This window comes from Scylla paramamosain, chromosome 27, assembly GCF_035594125.1.
Source record: "Scylla paramamosain isolate STU-SP2022 chromosome 27, ASM3559412v1, whole genome shotgun sequence".
In the NCBI taxonomy this organism is placed as follows: Eukaryota; Metazoa; Arthropoda; class Malacostraca; order Decapoda; family Portunidae; genus Scylla; species Scylla paramamosain.
Window position 1 is genome coordinate 2,718,151 of NC_087177.1, and position 16,850 is coordinate 2,735,000.

General features: G+C 41.2%; 1 long non-coding RNA gene across 1 annotated transcript in view; it reads left to right on the forward strand.

Annotated features, from left to right (window-relative positions):
• The first annotated feature begins 4,160 nt into the window (after nucleotides 1–4,160).
• LOC135114044 (uncharacterized) overlaps nucleotides 4,161–16,850 on the forward strand; it is a 14,185-nt gene continuing 1,495 nt past the window's right edge. The window contains exon 1 of the long non-coding RNA XR_010275182.1: nucleotides 4,161–4,902. This is a non-coding gene — a long non-coding RNA (uncharacterized LOC135114044). The remainder of the gene's footprint in view (nucleotides 4,903–16,850) is intronic.

Sequence of the window (16,850 nt, forward strand, 5' to 3'; positions counted from 1 at the left end):
GTAAGTGGAAATGGTACACGCTCGTAATACAATGTGTAGTAGTCAGAAACAGAAGATAAATGAGAATATAAGTAAAGTAATGACTTAGAAATAGAACTTCTAAAATAGTAATGATAATGTATAAGCTCATGTATCAATAATAGCGTCAGAACCAGTCTGCAACTAAGCTGAGTGGACAAGAAGTGAGAGGAGTGCATGACTGTAAGCAAGCGAATATGGAACGGCCTTGCAATGGAGGACTCTGGTGGACTTGTAATGATAACAGAATGGCAATGAACACGAAGAAAAGTGGAGATATCAAAGCATGGGAATCCGGTGGCAGAAAAAGAGAGGACGTCAATATATGAGTGTTTGAGTGAGACAAGGGAATCAAAGCCGATCATCCAGCTACAGCGAGATTAAAGAAAGTGAATGTCCATGATATGATATTTTCTAGAAAGGGCGAAGGTATACATTTTGGATTAGTAAAAAAAAAAGATCACTCGTAACACACTGGAATGGTTTGGCAACTTGTAAAGAATTAAGTAAGGAAGAATAAGAAAGATGCTGTAAGTGGGAGAGAAAAGTTTGTGATCCTAGAAGGGTTTTAAATAACAGAGAGAGAGAGAGAGAGAGAGAGAGAGAGAAGGGACTAGACTATGTGTGAATAAGGAGTTTGGATATGATGAAAATTAATGTGAGCGTGGAAGATTCAAAGGAGTAAGCCATAAATTAGACAGATAAGTACTATTGAAACCTCATGTTCCACGCCAGAAAATTGATAATGTTGGAATGGAAGTGATGAGCGTTTAGCCAGTATTACCAATGCCGCGGAGGAAGCAGGTGAAATATAAATGTCAGTCGGGCAAGAAGCTTTTGCAGCGTTGCCAACTAATACGGAGAGTTACTGGACAGTGTCTTCAAATATTAACACAATGTAGTTATTTATTTATTACTTTATTTTATCTTATTTTATTTTATTTTCATTTTATTTATTTATTCATTCATTCATTATTATTATTATTATTATTATTATCATTATTATTATTATTATATTTATTTATTTATTTTTATTTTTTTTGTGCCCTGGAGATTCTTTGCTTCCTTCTTCGACCAACCTTGCTCTAGCGTGACCAGTATAGAGGAGAAACTCTCCAGTCCAGCCGCCACCTGACTAGCGCCACTCATGGGTGCCAAACGTCTCTCATGGTGGCGCACAGGCTGTCATCTGATTACCTAGAGAAAGGAAATTATAGTAATCTTCTTCTCCTTCTTCTTCTTCTTCTTTTTCTTCTTCTTCTTCTGCCATCGTTCATTGTTGCGCCATTCTTACCTTTTTTTTTTTCCTCCTCCTTTAACATCGAGGCGTCTTTTCATTTCAAATCCTTAGCTGGCGCCGCCGTCCCCATCATCTTCATTCTCGTCTCGGCAGGTGTATCGCTGAGATAAGCGAGAGGAGGTTATCAGTGGGACGCAGCACGAGAGGGAGGCGGGAAAGGAAGTAAAGAAAAAAGCTCTTCTCTCGCACTCCTCCCCATCCCTCCTTCTCCATCACCCAGCCGATCAGGGAAAAGCCTTGTCGTCTTCCAATAATTAATTAATATGGCGACGAAAATATCTTTTGAGAACACAGTAAAAGTTTGTTGATGATGAAGGCGTCGTGAGGATAAGCCCTCTCTCCCCTCCCTCCCCAGAGAGGCGCGTTCTTTAAAAACAGGCGGGCGATGGTGCGGTGCCAATACTGCTGTGTTGATACCATCACCGCGAGCACAGAGACGTGTTATCATGGTATGTAGCCTCAGTGTTTGCTTCGAGGTGTCCTATCACTTTTTTTTTTTTTTGTCTTATATCACTGAGACCAGTCTTATAACGACGGATGTCTTGCATACCAGGATCTGCATGGGATTGTCATCTTTGAGTAGTGTTTGCGGTAAGCTTAATCTGTTCTGGGCTCCGATTGCAAGGTATCTACTTAACACAATTAAAAGTTGTCTTTAAGGACCAGTTGGCGACTGACTTTAGGTCGTCTGTCGTGTTTGAATTTGCCTGCTCTGTTGCCAGTCAGTATTCCTAGGCAGCACTCTAGGCTTCTATAAATCGAGGACAGACGAACACTGAGGTCAGTCGAACAGAATTGGCCGCCCCCTCCTTGCTTCGCCTCACTCAGCAATAAGGGACTCCATACTTGTAACATTCCTGTCAGCAATGAAGGAAAAGAAATATTGATAATAAGTCATGATAATAATAATAATAATAATAATAATAATAATAGTAATAACAATAATAATAATGATAATAATAATAATAATAATAATAATAATAATAATAATAATAATAATAATAATAATAATAATAATAATAAAAATAATAATAATAACAATAATGATAATAATAATAATAATAATGATAATAATAATAATAATAATAATAATAATAATAATAATAATAATAATAATATTTAATACATACATACATACATACATACATGTAATAAGTCTGTCTCCCTTAAAAAGGGGAGTGGCCAAGTCAAGACAATTTTCACACACACACACACACATTCCCACCACTCTCTTGGCTCCTTGGCCCCGACGGAAAAGAGAAAGTACTCCTTCCCTCACTTTATGGGGATCAATATTGCAGTTTGGAGAGTTTCGTCGGCTTCTTCATAGCAAGTACTCTCCTTTAACACACCCGATTGCCCCACACCCGTGTGGGACCATCGATGTGTGGCACCTCCCTCGGAGGTCGCAGGCTCGCGTCATTCCTCACGCACTCACAACAGTACTGCTCTCTATTCGCTTCTGTCACGTGCGATCATTCTACTGTGCTTCATTGTCAGTCCTCTTTCCTTTAATAAAGGGCTTGAGGTCGAGGGAAAACATTAAACAATGGAAATAGATGTGGCAGAATACATGAATTCTGACCACGACTGTACTGTACGTAGTCTGCTTTTTTGTAATATTTTTTTTATACTTTTGTAGGGAAACAATTTAAGGCCAGCAGGGAATAACGATAGAGGCTCAGCAGCTTTTGTTTTCCGGCCGTGATAATTTGCCCCACTTCATCCCTGGATTTTCATTATTATGGAGTCCGTGATGCCGGGCGGCGGCGGATTATTCAGAAGAGTGGCCGTGGCCTGGCTAACGTAAAAGGTGCATTGTGATTTCCCCATTGTGGCTCCAAGACCCATTGTTCTCTCCTCTGTCTCAAGAATTCTAGACAAAGACATTTTATTTATATGAAGGCGGCATCGGTATACGACCTTCTTTGTATTTCTTTCTTTCTTACTTTTATACTCCTTACATTCATGAGGAGATGGCACAGTCATGGAAAACTAAAAACTAGTATATTTTCCTTAGTTTTTTTCCTCGCATTTGACAAGCACATAAAGCATCGCGGCTCCACGGATGTCTTCATTGAGGTAAAGTGAGGGGCGGAAACCTGAAACAGACGTTGCTTAATTGATGAAGCTCTCCCGCAAGCATTCTCTGTACATACAATTATTCTACCACCAAACCTACCACTCCCCTCAACACAGCCTGTGGTCTTTTTATGAGGTGGTTCTTATGATAAAGGACATTGTGACGGTCAGCCTGTTACACGTTTTATTGAAGGAAGTAATCCATTCAGGGATGTTGGAGGCAATTGCTTCTCTTCAGCTAGAGATTTCTACAAAAAAATCTGCCAAACACCGTTGTCCCTTTCTCTAACCTTTTCACTGCTAACATTTTTTTTCTTAGTTAAATAACATTTTATATTAGTCTTTTAAACAGTCCGTAGCCTAGAAGATGTATTATTAATTCTTGTATACCTCTTTTTCACTTTGTGTGTCTATGCAAATGATATTTATACGGTGCTCTGAGTGTTAGCAGAGGACAACGATAGCGGTAAAGGAGTTAACAGCAAGGAAGGGGGCAAGCGGGAGGAGGCGGCTCACCTCCAGCGGCAGCCATGGTGTCTTTCCAGGCCAACAGATGGCGGTGAGGGAGGAAACTCTTTTAGGGGACGCGCAAAGTCTTCGCAAAACATATAAACAAGCTTAGTTGTGAATGAAAATATATGAATATGCATATTTGCATAAGACATTTAGTGTAGAAAATAGTGTTTGATAGTGAGTTTGGTGAAAAGTGCCTTGATTTGACATAATATACCAGAATTATTGAAATACAACCAGCTGGCCCCCTTGGCGAGAAAATAGTACTGGAATCAAAACAAACTGGATTGTCTTCTTTGACTATATTCGTTCTTATGTGACAGCGTGTTCTTCGGCACACGAGCGTGGCGTGGAAAGTGAGGTGTTGTAACCTTGAGGGTAAGCGAGGTGACGTGCTCGTGGCGTGACAGTACTCCTGAGTGGTGGAAAGACTCTGTTTGGGACCTGCTTCCTGGAGGGCGGCTCAGAGCTGACCTATTTTTTCGTGTTTTTGCCCAATGTGAGACTCTTCTCTCTTGATTTTGCACCGCTATGACCTCATTACTCTCTAAACACGTGTGTTAATTAAAAATCTAAATCAAAGATGTAAGTGTGACGACTGATTGAAGGACGGTTCGCTATTATAATAATATATTGGTAACAGTACGTACATAATAATAATGGTAATAATAATAATAGTTTTGGGTTAAGACTTTCGGTGTGATCCCTGTGCAGGTGTCTGAAATAACACCAGCCAGAATTTTTACAACTTTTATTAGAGGAAACTCAGTTTTACTTGGCCTCAGGTGTAAGAATTCCTCTCATGAATGGCATTACAGTGTTAATGCTAATGTGAAGACTGCACTATCTGGAAATACTGTGCAAGTGGTGGATGGAGTGAAAGCAAGCCCAGCATTCAGAGGATAGCATTAGGTTTGCTGTGCCTATGGTGACCCAGCCATTGAAAGTTGGACCTTGTTAAGTATCATGGATATCTCTGTTTAAATAAGGTATGAAAAAAAAATCTTAAGCTTATCCTATGAACTACTTGTACCTCTCCATCTAATGACTTCTCTTTTGCAGTATGACATCTTGTGTAATGTGTTAGATATTGTATTTCCTTGAGTATAGGTTGATTTCAGATATAGGTCACCCGCCTTCACCTGGGGAGAGTGTAGGGGATCTGATTTTTCTTACCCCATGGAACCATATCCCTTTGGGTTAAAGAAAATCACCTGCCTTCACCTGGGGGAGGGGTGTAGAGGATCTGAGCTGCAGGATCAATGTTCTTCAAACTCTTTTTATCACGATCCAGTTTAGTTTTATATACTTCTTTCATGACCCAGTACGCATATTCTATTGTACCTCTTGACCTCTGATATGGAAAGTAATTCACACACACACACACACACACACACATTTAAATTGTTCATATATCTGATTATGCTGTGGCGACCCAGTGAACAAAAGCTTGCGACCCAGTATTGGGTCCCAACCTGTAATTTGAAGAGCCCTGCTTTTACATTATAACCTTTGAAGAAGAATAACCATATAAAACAGAGCTGAGTGGAAATGCTGATAGAGTAATCACTTATATATCCTGTCAGACTGAAGGAATTTTCAGAACAGGTTGAGTGAAGGCAAAGATGCACGATGTGTACCAAAACTTAGTTTTGCTTGTACCAAGTCTCGTGGTTGTTGTTATCAGTGGATCTGTTTTGGATTGCCTGTCAGGAATTAGTGGTGTCTAACCTGTTCTCAGACCAATTGTATTAATTCTAGTCATGAATGTACAAAATAACATCAAAGTTGAGTTAACAGTTTTGCGAAATTCATAGTTGTTATAAAGATCAGGAATTTGGCAGGTGGCTTGATAGTGGGAAATATAGGTGAATTATTATTAACAATTCATGTTTTTCATGTACGAACAGCCAAAAGAATTGTAATTAAGAAGTGAAAACTCACATAACATCTGAAAGTGTATGGTCTGCAGTCAAAGATCTTAGTGCTGTGACTATGTTGAATCTGAGATGCCACAAGCAGAGGAAAAATGGCATGGGTAATAGAATGCTGAACTATATCAGTGATAAATTTTTCATCAATATTAGGCATTTAACACCATATCTCCATGTATCAGCTTTGTATGATTCCACTTGGATGTGTGGGAGGTGGTACTGTTTTGGTTGCCTCACTGTGCACAGGAAATGGCAGGATTAGAGGCTGTCCACTGCTGGGTTTTGAAGATGATCCCTTGCTTGTGCCATAAGTCATGTGGGATGCTGGCATGAGTGAACTTGTACTTTTTATAAATTAGTCTCAGAAAAGAAAATATGCTGTTTGAAATGCATCTTGTTTTATCAGTGCTCATGCAAATAGTCAGTACTTAGATTGTTTTTGAATGATGGTTTAGGTTGGATAAGGAGTAACAAAGTAAAACTATGATGTACTGTACATTCATAGATATAAGTACACTGCACCACTTTACTGATGATGCTGTTGGAGAGTAGAATATGTTTATACCTTTCATTTGACATTTTGGCAATAGATTCTTTCAAAAACCAGTTTGATTACTCTATCCTCCAGCAAGGGAACTGATAAGGTTGCTTGATGCAGTGTCTTGCTGACTTATTGACTGATTGCTTTTTTTATTGCATTTCTTCTCTATATAATGTAAGGCTTAAGTGATTAAATGCTTTGCTGTTTACCTTTGATTGTCTTTGCTTTCAGTGGCACTTACTCTAGGCTGACAATAAGAACATAAAGAAATAAAGGAATTTGCAAGAAGCCACCATGCTTATATGTGGCAGTTCTTGTATAAAACATGCTTATCTACTATCAGCTCTCATCCCCATCCATTAATTTGTCCAATGTACTTTTAAAGTTCACTTTTAACTTGGTGCTAACAACCTAATTACTGAGTCAGTTCATTCATCTACCATTATTTGAGAACCAATTTCTTCTTACCTCTTTTTTTTTCAGTGTAACTTTATCAAGCTTGAATGTATCATTTCTTGCCTTATCCTGATTACTGATCTTTAGTTTGTCCATCAGAACCACTCTTAATATACAGTTCTTTAGGGAATGTAAATTCAAACCTTCAGTCTCCTTTCATAAGAAATATTTCTCATCCTTTGTATCTTTTCAGTCAATCTCCTCTGCACTGTGGTATATCTGCATCCTTCTTGTAACATAGGGGCTAGAACTGACCATCATAATCTAGATGGGATTTAACTTATGCCAAATATAACCTTTTTATCTAGATTCTGAGCTTTATATATATATATATATATATATATATATATATATATATATATTGTATATGAATTTATGTTAATTATCTTATTTATAGTCTAAAAACTTGAGTGATTCTAAGTGTATATATATATATATATATATATATATATATATATATATATATATATATATATATATATATATATATATATATATATATATATATATATATATATATATATATATTGTATTTGAATTTATGTTAATTATCTTATTTATAGTCTAAAAACTTGAGTCTGATGCTAAGTGTTTGGAGGATTTGGACTAAAAATAAATCTTGTTTTTAGTATTCTTGGAAAAAACAAATTTTGTAAGAAATTTATGAATGAAACTGTAGAGATATCCTTTGTGCTGCTGCTTTTATAATTAATAGAAAGGACGAACAAAAGACTAGGGCAGAAGGTTCTTGAGCTGGCTTGCAGAGAATGAAGAAATTCAAATGCATAACTTAATTAGGACATCAAGGAATGGAATACTGTTGAACAAATGCGATGAGGATGCACGAGTGAAGGCCATGCGGCCAATGGTGACACAAATGACTGAAGCAGCTTCTTAGTAACACACTGTACAGCATGCTGTGTGCAGTTATCAGCTCAGGTATACATTTCAAGAGATAGCATTTCAGGAGATAGATGATTCGATTAAGATTTTAGGGGAATAACATTTGACAGCCATGTTTAGAAATGTGCCGAGCTTCTCCAAAGAAGTGTGATAACTCACGCAAGACGGAACACCAGCGCGGCATTTTCTTGCCCAAATGTTTACCCTTATAGGCTAAAAATACGTTTCGTGTGCGCACACACACACACACACACACACACACACACACACACACACACACACACACACACACGGATACTGTTCAGAGCATGCACAAGGGCAGCAGTGGTTGTTGCTGTGTGTTCTGTGATGGCATCGTTGTCATGGGAGCGTGCCTGGTCGGAGACTAGCCGCGGCAGCCCGGGGTGCGTTCCAACTTTATTCTTTGCATATCCTTGTCTAGTAGTTTATACGTAAGTTATATATAAGGTAAGTTATATATAAGGTAAGGGAATAGCTTCATTTTACACAGTTTTCCTTCCTAACGTTTCCCGAGATAATTTGTCGACTAACCCGGAAGAAGGTGAACGGCAGGCTGAGGTGAGCCGTGCGTCGACTGCCCCAGACCGGATTCAGACCGCGACCCGCTGATTCGTAGCCTGGCGCGGTAACCTCTGTGTGTCACGGTGATATCTGCAAAATTTCAAAATTTTCCAGTAAGTAAATGCATCATGTTGTAGACCTTCGATGTCCATACATATCCTTCAGTTCTAATTTTTATAATTCAATTACAAACGAACCAGTAGTTACTCAAATTAATAGACCAGTTTCTTTTTTTGGTATTTTAATTAGTTAAAAGCATAAAACATTGCCTTTTATTATCATGTTATGATGAAATAAATTTTAAAAGGATAAAAGAGCAAGTCTTGTTTATCCTTTAAAGAAAAAGGTGTTGCGTGAGGCCCAGGACATAAAACTGCAGACAGGCAGGACTGCAGCTACTGGCGCCTCACCACACCTTCCCTCTGCCCACCTGACAGGTCCACACCTAGTCAGAAATGGCTGGTGAAATATTCACTGGTTTTGTAAGGCACTGATACCTTGAAAAAAAGCCAACTTTTATGTTGGGGTTGGCGAACTTTTAAGACAAAGTGGTGATACATAACGTCAGCACGGCCTTTAAGAGCGTCTGGAGGTGGCACTATAGGGCGGCCGCCTAGGGGACGATGGAACTTTTGTGTGCGGGGAATGAGGTGTAAGGTGAACCACGAGGGAGAGGAGGAGTGCCACACATGGAAGGGCCAGCGTCACCCTTCTTGCGCCCCGCCATCGCCTCACCAGCGCTCAGCCTTAGGAAGCTGGAGTTTCGTGGCACGTCGCGATAGTCATGTGTAGCTTGTAACGCTTTCACCTTCACCGTGGACGCGGCGTAAGGCTTCGTGCAAGTTGTTGGCACCGTCGTCACGGCTCTACGAACGCCACTTTCCTTCGCTTGGGTAGGGGAGGGAGGCGATCAGCGCAGGGGGTCGCCTCTAGCCAGGAATAAACGAGGCTGCCGGCAGGGCCTCCATAATGTAGCAGGCAAGGAGCCCAGGGCTGTGAGGTGTGCGCCACGCCCGCCACATGCAATTTTCAGATGTGGTAGTGGGTGGAGGGTGGGTGTGAGGGTCATGGGGGAGGGCAGAGAGGGCGAGCTTGGCACCAGGGAGGGTGAGACTGCCTAGCGCGCCTTGGGGACCCATTACGGCTGTTACTGGGCGGCGGTAGTGGCCTCCGGAGTGCCTGAGGGAGAAACATTGATCGGGGAGGCGGGAGGCGGCTCTCATGTGTCTCGCACCGCCGCCCTCCAAGATGTAATGGGAGGCCCGCGCCCTTCGCCTGCCTTCGCGGTCGGAAAAGTGACCCTCCTTTAGCCACTCACGACGTTAGGCTTTTTTTTTTCATCTTTTTACCTCTTTTGCTGTGTTATTTTCACCGCAAGTATAAATGAAGTCTTCACATTTCTTCCTTACGTTTATAATATCTGATTTACTTTATTTAATTTATTAATTGATTTTTTATATATTTTTTTTATTGAATGTTCATAGCCTGTAGAAGGTTTTGTACGAATTTCATTGACTTGTAGTATCACGCAGTTGTTTTCATGACGTTTAGTTGGTTTTATGTTCCGACAAGCTCGAAACGGACTTCCTCGGCCATGTGTGTGTGTGTGTGTGTGTGTGTGTGTGTGTGTGTGTGTGTGTGTGTGTGTGTGTGTGTGTGTGTGTGTGTGTGTGTGTGTGTGTGTGTGTGTGTCTTGTTTACACTTTTCTGTGTGCATTTCCCCGTGGAGTCTTTTATTTTTATTCTGTTTTGCTCATATAAGGAAGGTGGGTGAAGTAGTACTGTCCGTGGGCTGTGGCTGAGAAGGAGGGGTGGGGGGGATTAGTTCTGGTATAGGGGGGATGAGTTGGGGTGCAGGGTATGTGTGTGTGGGGGGGGGATGGGGTGGTTACAGGTAGGTGTATTGAGGCACTTTCACCTGCTCAGTCAAAAACCAATATTGTGTTTTCATCGCAGCAATATTGAATCGTTACTTTGGCAGCGCCGCAAATATTGGCCTACATTTAGAGGGACAAACACAATCTTTTGTCATGCAAATCGACTTTTGTGAATAGTTGACTTTTCCTCTTCACCTTGTTTTCATCCGTGCCTGTGTGTGTGTGTGTGTGTGTGTGTGTGTGTGTGTGTGTAGTGTTCTCACGAGGGCAGATTTCAGAGACCACAGAAATGATGCCATGGTTTCAGAAGCGGGAAGAGTATTTCATTATGGCAAGGATTCAAAATCTTTTTAACCCTCTGTATTATCTATCCCTTGAAATCTTGAGGTATTGGTCACCTATCCCTTACCCTGAATGCAGTCAGAATGCAATCATAATATAACATGCGTCCAGGAATTATCAGTAAATAGTAACAACTGTGACCACGAAATAACCGGCGTGTGATGACGAAATATCTGCTCATAAATATATCAGCATGTAAAATTTATTATCAGATGTGCTCGTGAAATCATCGCTACCATACGTAATGACAATAACAATCGTCTGTGAATTCATGGGCCAGTTCAGTACCTATAATAGACTCGTTACGTGCCCCTAAAACTCATCTCACGTTCCCTGCTGGTGCGCGTAACCCTTGTTGAGAAGTCCTGCTGTGTGGTGTGATGAGGGGCGTAATGCTGCATTTACTTAAGGGTGCTGCTCAGTATTGGTGGTGTATGGCAGGAATGAAGGACGTGAATATGAAATGTTTTATACATTAGTCGAAGTATTTAATTTTACTTAAAAGTTAGTCGGATTATTTGGTTTGGGAAATTGCGCGATGTATTATTTACTGCATCTGTGACAGTACTAACTATAAAGGTGAATAAGATAAAAACAATGTAAATGTATGTTTCATGGGTATAAAGTTGTGAAAATACTTTGTGAAAGGCTGCTGAAGTGATGCCTCAGCCGTAAAGAACTGCCCGGGAACATCATTACGTTTTCTTTCAATCCTTGGCAAGATACCGCCACCATGCAAGGAGTGAGAGGAGTGCTCGCCATTTCCGACAAATGTATTAATATTATGCTCTTTTCCCAAAGAACGACAAGAATGTTACAAGAAATAATCTTGAGCTTTCCATGAAGAGCAAGTTCAGAACATGTAACTGTAACGATGCTGTCTGTGTGTGTGTGTGTGTGTGTGTGTGTGTGTGTGTGTGTGTGTGTGTGTGTGTGTGTGTGTGTGTGTGTGTGTGTGATTGGTGCGTGTGGCATGTGGTGGCGCTAAATCAGCATGCAGGCGGAGGATGCAAACATTTTTCAGGAAAAGACGATGCATTACATTACTATGAATCAAGTTACCCTACCGCATTATGTCGCTATATATTTAGCTCAGTGGAACTAGAAATATATGAATTTGTTCATAGAAAATTAAAATCGAATGATATAAATAATTTTATTTAAATCACATCAGCCCTAATGCATAACATTACTAAGTATTGTATTCTGAGGGTCGATGAAGCTGCGTATCTAGGGGTAAAGAAGTGGAGAAAAAAGGATGTTATTCTTCCGCGACTATTTGACATAAAACAATTAGAAAGTGTGTTAGTCTTCAGTCACTAAAGGCGCGTCCTTATTTCACCTAAGTACACACTGAATAGGAACGCCAGGCTTCACCATTGTTTACTGACAACCGTTTTCGTTACAGCGAAATTTTAACTACTGTCCAAAAATGTTTACAAGAGGAGGAGGATCAAAGGGAGAGGCACAGGGAGGGTTAATGCAGCACGCGGCATGTTTTTCGCTACCCAATTTTGCTCATACTTCACCGTTAGGATGGCAGAGAGATGGTTAGTGGAGGCAGTGAATCTGAGGCGGAATTCCACATTCTTTACGATGTGTTTATGTGTTGCCTGTGCTATGTGGTCCCCAGGAGGAGGAGTGTTGCTTCAGCCGGGACAAGTATTTAATGTGGCCAAGACAGACGTTGTGTGGCCAAGACAAGTGTGTTGTGTGGCCAAGACAGGTGTGTTGCGTGGCCAAGTTGCATTGTGTGGCCAGGATACCAGGATACGTGCGGCCAAGACAGATACAATGACTGAGACGTGTATGATAATATCCAAGACAGTTGTGTATGACCTGAATCGCTCCTCGCTATCGTCGTAAGGCCACTGAGCTGAATGTCGCGGCTGTGGTGGTGTGGGGAGGGGGGAGAGGAGACACATGCTGCTAGGTGGAGTGTGGCATGTTGTGGGCGTGGAGGTGGTGGGGTGGTGGAGGGGGTGCCTGGTGTGGGTTAAGAGGCTCCTTGGTGTGGCCGTAAAAGGGCGGGATGCGAGATGGCCTGTTACGTTGTATACCCATCACGCCGGCCGCCGCCTATTGCGTCCAGCTGTAAAGACGTCGTTATGGCGGCGCTGTGTGTCACTGGGCGGCCCTAAGGGTAATAAGGGCCACGCGCTGAATGCCCGAGTTCTCCTGCCGTCTCCTCCTCCTGTTCCTTTCTTTTTGGGTGTGTGTGCCGGTGTGGGTGTTGTGTGTGTGTGGGTGTATGGGAAAGTATTCCATGACACACACACACACACACACACACACACACACGGAAAACCCCGACGGGATGGAAAAATATGGCAAAAAGTAAAATAGTGCCCTTGGTGGTAGGGGAGCGAAGGCTGGTGGAGGCGTCAGGGGAGGGAAGGTAAGGGGCGGGGGGCAGGGTGTTTTCCGACCACACACTTGAAGGGTTGGGCTTTGGGGTGTCGTGTTAATTTTTCAACGCGAATGCATGTGGTTCCCTAGCCAGTGAGGTGGAGCAGCGTCGATATATGTGGATGGTTTGTTGATTATGCTCTCTCTCTCTCTCTCTCTCTCTCTCTCTCTCTCTCTCTCTCTCTCTCTCTCTCTCTCTCTCTCTCTCTCTCTCTCTCTCTCTCTCTAAGCGTTAGCAAAACTTTGGTGGGGGGACAGGAAGGGTCGGACGCCAGCAGAATGCGCGGGATGTGTTTGTGTGGGGGGAGGAGGGTGGAGAAGTAGAGTGCTTGGAGTGGTTCTTTTATGTGGCGGTGAGGTGGTGGTGAGATGGAGGTGAGGTGGAAAGTTTGCAGGTGGGATGATTAATGGATGATTGGTGTACGAAGAGGGATTAGTAGGAAGGATTAGAAGTAATGAGTAGATGCTGAATGGCTGTGTGTGTGTGTGTGTGTGTGTGTGTGTGTGTGTGTGTGTGTGTGTGTGTGTGTGTGTGTGTGTGTGTGTGTGTGTGTGTGTGTGTGTGTGTGTGTGTGTGTGTACCTTCCTTCCCCTGGCATCACTGGCCTCCTCGGTGCCTCCGGCTTGAGTTCCTGAGTCGTTTGATCAAGGAATCCTTTGTTCTCAGCCTCGTTATCCTTCGATCTTTCCATGCTCATCCCGCTATTCTGCCGATTTTTTCCTCTCATTTCTTTCTTTTTTTTTTCTCATTTGCTCACGGGTCTTTTTCTTTCTTCTCAATATATTACCCTCGTTATTTGCACCACATAGGCGCCTCGAGGGTGTGAAAGCTGGAGAAGGCTACGATGGCAATGGGGAGAATATTAAGGTGGCTTTTGGATACGAGCTTCATTCACTTTCTTTTATATTTTATTTATTTATTTATTTATTTTTTTGCTTCAGCTACCACCACCACCACCACCACCACCACCACCACCACCACCAGAATTACACGCCCACTTTCTCAACAGCCCGACGACGACGATGAAGACAGCCACCACCACCACCACCACCACCACCAGTTCTTCCTCTTCCTCCTCCTCCTCCACCACCACCACCGTCACTGTTGCCACCACCACTAAAGCGCCAGATATGTTACCAACCCGTCGCTTCGTTTCAAGACTTTACTAATAAAAAAAAAAATAAATAAACAAACCAGGCTGTACTACAATTAAATATTAATAACGACCTCAAATTTCAGCGACAGTACAGGTTACTTCAACACCGGTTATGAGTATGTATGTATGTATGTATGCAGACACGACTGCTGAAGTATATACATTGCAGATTATATAAGTATACACTCTTTTGGTTCCCTAGGCTCTCATTTCCAGCACAAGTCTATCCACGCATCCCCTACACCCACTACCATCATCTTTATTTTGCCCAATTCACCGCCCACCTTCCCTTCCCTTAATTAGCAGCTTCACAGTGGCGTCTTTATCTTCATCCGAGTTTTTATGTCTCCTCTTCAGTCTCTCCCTCTCCTTCTCCCTCCCTCCGTCCTCTTCTCCCTGTGTCTCCACTTCTCCCTCGTTCCCTTCATTGCTGTCACGGTTCTTACAATTTTTATAGGGCGTTTTGTTAGTGTTATATTTTTCCTACGGACTTTGTATAGTGTTTTCCTGCCTCTTGCTCAGGAAAATGTCCCTCCCTCTTGTTACTTAGAAGTTTGTAAATTTTGTTTTATTTAAATAGTTATTTTGTTCTACGTTCATGATATTTCTCTCTCTCTCTCTCTCTCTCTCTCTCTCTCTGATAATTATGGCGATGGTGTTGAGTTCTGTCCTCGCATAACAGTTTCTGATGAGCACATGCGCTTCACTCTCCTCCACGGTCTGCCTGCTCCGTATGAGCGACACTGCTGTATTTGTTTATTCTCCTTACGATAAACACACACGTTAGCCAGTGCGTAGTCATTTTGGTATTATAGTGAACAGTGTAGTCAGTCTTTGCTCCTAATCTGTCGTCCCAGAGTTGCGGTTAAGGGAGCCTAAGGTTTCATCATTTTACTGTGTGCCGTACTCAGAAACGCTTTGCTCTCACCACGACTATTTTCTAAGGTAATTATTAGCCGGATTCTCAAGAGTGTTTCTACTCTTAATAATGTGGAAATCTTATTAATCTGTTACTAGAACCGTGGAAAGACCCTTAAAACCCCGTGGAACTTCAACTACAGCTTCTTGAAAACAGAGGGGCGTCGAGAAGTGTTTCAGAACAAAGTAATTCATAGGCAGCTTACTACTGGCCTTCTCCTCAACACTGTGTTCGAAGTCCGAGCCAGTGTATGCGGTACTCTTTAGGGATACTTGTTATTAATGCATAAAGGCGGCAATGGCGAATACTGCTATACACAATCAACTCAAAGTTTTAAATAATGGAGTTATAAATGTTGGCTGGATGTTTTGTTATTAGTGATACGTAGTTTTTAAAGCTTACTACGTGTATGGTTTTAAAAGAGTATGGCCCTATTTTGAAAACGTGGTGTTAGTAGTTACCAATACCAATGTCGCTGATTTTTAGTACGTCTCGTTTTTTAAACCGCGGTGTTATTGTCAACTCGTTGGAGACACCACTGGTTCCTATAATAATTGTTGGTGTGTCCTACCCCTCCCCAACAAGAAACACCAATAATATTCACGATTCATATGCGACTGAAAGTTATGCTAAAAGTATGATGATATATCAGTATACTTTTGTGCTAAAAGAAAATAGTATCCATCACTGTAAGGAAGAGATTAAGGTGTTTATAAATACACGCGTTCGGGCGCCTTTGTCCTTGTGATTTATGGTTCCTTTACACTGTGCCACCACCACTTTTTCCAGATTGATTTGATACTCTTGTCAATTCATCTGGTAATCACAAGCACAAGACTCCATAACCTGATTCCGAACTAACTATAGTAGATGGCATCTAAGAAACATTTCTAGTATAGTTTTGAAAACTCCTGAAAACAATTATCTCATTGCATACATTTGCATCATATCTAGAGCTCTTTGATCTTGTGCATCAAGCTGAGTAAGTGAGGCTTCCCAGAATTGTTCACATGTCTCTCTGAGGAGAGGCGCCCACTTGCCTATACACTGCAACTACTAGAGATTAGAGAATGTACAACCCCAACTGCAAATAAAAAAAAATATAAATAAATAGTATATATATATATATATATATATATATATATATATATATATATATATATATATATATATATATATATATATATATATATATATATATATATATATATATATATATATATATATATATATATATATATATATATATATATATATATATATATATATATATATATATATATAATATGCGAATGCAGTGTTCAGTGTAGACTGTTTAGGTTGGAAAACTGTAAAGCATTGATCAGCTGATCGCTTTGGCAGGCACATGAGACACTTCAGAGCTGCCAACCTGTGCGAAGAGTGCTGTTGGTGTTGGGTTCTAACACCACGTGGTGTCTCCTTCCCCGAGTTTAAAAAGCGCATTTGCAAAGTTAGTAAGAGGAGATACGACGTGGGCTTGGTGTTAGGATTTACTAACACCAACGTTTAAAAAACTGGGCCTATAGGATGCCAGAGCATGATGAAACAACATATAGTCCGTGAGCACAACTATAGTGCCTGTGTGTGTGTGTGTGTGTGTGTGTGTGTGTGTGTGTGTGTGTGTGTGTGTGTGTAATTATCAAATACAGAGGTAGATGACTAGAATAGGCTTAGTAATAAAGTTGTAGTTGCTGAGTAGATAGGGAGCTTCAAAAAAAGACTACATGAATTTATGGATTAGGATGACAGGTGGTGGTAAATAGGTATGCTTTATATAGGGACTACCACGCTTAGGT